Source organism: Triticum dicoccoides, chromosome 3B (genome assembly GCF_002162155.2).
Source record: "Triticum dicoccoides isolate Atlit2015 ecotype Zavitan chromosome 3B, WEW_v2.0, whole genome shotgun sequence".
Taxonomy (NCBI): domain Eukaryota; kingdom Viridiplantae; phylum Streptophyta; class Magnoliopsida; order Poales; family Poaceae; genus Triticum; species Triticum dicoccoides.
Genome location: NC_041385.1, coordinates 106,379,051 through 106,382,036, shown reverse-complemented (window position 1 = coordinate 106,382,036; position 2,986 = coordinate 106,379,051). Strand labels below are relative to the sequence as shown.

The window sequence follows — 2,986 nt, the reverse complement described above, 5'->3', positions numbered from 1 at the left end:
GCGCGGGAAGGCAACGAAGTTCAGTTCAAAAGACCGCAGCGGAGTGGAGCAGCCGCGACACGAAGTTCCTTACCTTAGCTGGATCTCGCTGGTGCCACCTAAACGGTAGGTATAGGCGGCGGATGTCTGACGTTTGGAGTTGTCATTCGTGCACCTGTCCCCAATAGAAGAATGAGTGATCCCTTCCCCTGCGGATCATGGCCTTACCACTAGGTCCCCGATGGCCAGCGGGGGATTCGGTATAACAGCTCACGTTCGTTTGCGCTTCGCGTTCCCGCTGGACTGGACACGTGTTAGCTGTAGGAAGTATGGTTACGAAAGTGACTTCGGTTCGCCAGTTCAGGCTCAACTCCTCGCTTTACGTTAGCGGACTTACAGGTCGGGCCGGGGCTCCACGCTCTTTCTTTCTGTGTGGGACGATGCCGGGGAATGTGTCGAGGCGGCGAACAACAACAAGACAACTAACTACATTTGCTTTTTCCCTCCATGAGATGAGCCAGTGCATTGGACCGATGGATAATAGAACTGAGCTGGCCAAACGCTTGGGCGCTCTACATACGATGTAGAAAAAATAAGATACATATCGATTTCTTTCTGATGGATCCAGAATAGATAGATATCTTGTATCATCAATAGATAGAAAGAGGTCAACCCTTATTATTGATAGAAAACCTTTCGATCTATCAGAACAGATCAGGCCATCTATCAATCGATTTGAATCATCTCGCTTTTCGTTCATTTCAGCCATGCCATAATAGCCGCCACAATAAGAAAGAAGCAAGAGAAACAGCTAGAAGCGCTCGCTTCGCCGCGCCCAACAATTCTTATTCACGGGAAAGCCAACCGAAAGATTCGATTTAGACTTCGTAGAACCGATGCTGCTGCTGTCTGCGTAGGGCCGTCCCCCACTCCCGTCCCGGGGCGCTAAGGGGTTTTGTTTTAGGAACAGACGGCGGTGTTTTGCTGACGCCTCGAATCGACGCTTTTGTTGCGACATGCTAAGTTTTCTCCCCTATTGCTAGTAGGTTGATGGGTCGCACGCCCGGCACACATGTTTTGGCCTTGCTTGTGTGTCCATAACTCAAAATAGGTGACCTAACGTCCGCCGCCCGACTAAACATACCAATAGTCACCAAATTCATATGGGCTACTGAGGAGTAGGCAATGATCTTCTTAAGATTGATCTGTCTTAAAGTGGTCAAGGAAGTATATATTATAGCAATCGCCCTTAGAGTATAAATGAAAGGAGTGAAACAAAGTGTCTCCTCGGGAAACATGGGTATGGAAAATCTTAAAAACCCGTAGGTTCCCAATTTTAAAAGAATTCCAGCCAAGATGACGGATCCAGCCGTAGGTGCCTCTACATGGGCTTCGGGTAACCAAATATGAACTGGTACCATAGGCACTTTGACGGCAAAAGAGGCGAAAAAAGCAATCCATAGAAGGATTTGGCGCCGCTCACTAAATTCAGTGGTTAATAAAATTTGTAAATCAGTGGTTCCTGTTTGGAGAAGAATCAACAGAATAGCTAATAGCATAAAAACGGATCCCAGTAAACTATATAGGAAAAACTGATATGCTGCCTTGATCTTTCTTTGTCTCGAACCCCATACCCCTATAATGATGGTAGAGTCAGGGGTGGCCCCAAAGCGGAATTGACCGGTGGTAGTTGGTCGAAGCTCCAATGGGTAGCCACTCCCTTCTCAGGGAACCGTACGTGAGACTTCCACATCATACGGCTCCGTCCCGAGCTTCCGTCGTCGGCCCTTGTCATTAGACCACTATGCTTGTCTTTTCCGCCTTTACTCTCGAATCTTTTGCTTCTCGGGTGGTGGCGAACAATGCTGCTTGCGTAGCGGGAGAAGCCCGCCCGTCGTTTAGGCCTGCTTCCTGCCCGAAAGAAGGCTAGCCGGACTAGTGGTAGGGGACCCGGCCGTAAAAAACCCTACCCTATTCTCGAACCCTCTGCCGAGCTCTACCCTGCCCGCATTTATTTGGAAGGGGGCCAAAGAAATGTATCCACCTGCTGCCAACAGTCTTTCTTCGGAATTCTACTGAACGGGTCGATCCTCCCCTCCGTTTGTTTTAGCAACTTATCCTAAGGTCTCTTTGCCAAGAACTCTCCGGCAACGACAGAGGAACTAACCTGCCTGCAGTGGCGGGGCGGCTTTTTTTTAATAAGACCTGGACGATTATCCCTACCCTCGGTAGCTTACGAGTTTACGTCCATCCCTGGTCGGGTACAGTTTCCTTTATTTTTATCCCTTGTAGCCGTTACCCGAATTCGCGCAAGTGTGTCCACACCCCCCTGACTTGACGAGGAATTCATTCTCGCGAACAAACACACCCCCTACACACACCTAGGAGCACCCCTTCCTGCATATCCATACAAGACCTGAGTAGGCGGGTCGAGGTCCTACGAGGTACCCACTACTCGGAGTACCCTCCCACCAAAAAAAGATGTGTGGTTCGGTGGTTCGACCAGAAATGCTATGCTTACGCACAAGACTACCCCTCTTCCCAAAAGCTTCGCGGGGACCTTTACTACTTTACAACGACGGGGGACCGCTCGTAGGGGGTTTACTGCACAAGGCCCCTGCAGAGGAAAAGCTTGATCCCAGTGAATAGAAGATGCTCAGCTCCGCACAACATAGGGATTGGCACGCTTTCGGAAAGAACATAGAATAGTAGAGGATCCAGCATGCAGGACACGGCGATCATTAGAAATTCACGAATTAGAAATGTTGTAATATACTCTTTCCCAAAACTTCTCATACCAGACCAACCCACTGAAATGCAAATAGGGATCAGAAATGTGGTCAATATCACGAAGAATAATGAAAGACCGTCTATACCCATATACAAATGGATGTTTTCATAAGGAAGCCATCGAAGGCTTTCCACAAATTGAGATTTGGCCGTAGAAGGATCGAATTGTATCCGAGGAATAGGGGGATACAAAAAAGTAATAAGAGAAACGCACAGA

The 2,986-nt window shown here is 48.6% G+C and overlaps 1 pseudogene; it reads right to left on the bottom strand.

Annotated features, from left to right (window-relative positions):
* Positions 1 to 1,890, bottom strand: part of LOC119279371 — a 5,525-nt pseudogene extending 3,635 nt beyond the window's left edge.
* Between the last annotated feature and the right edge of the window lie 1,096 nt (positions 1,891 to 2,986).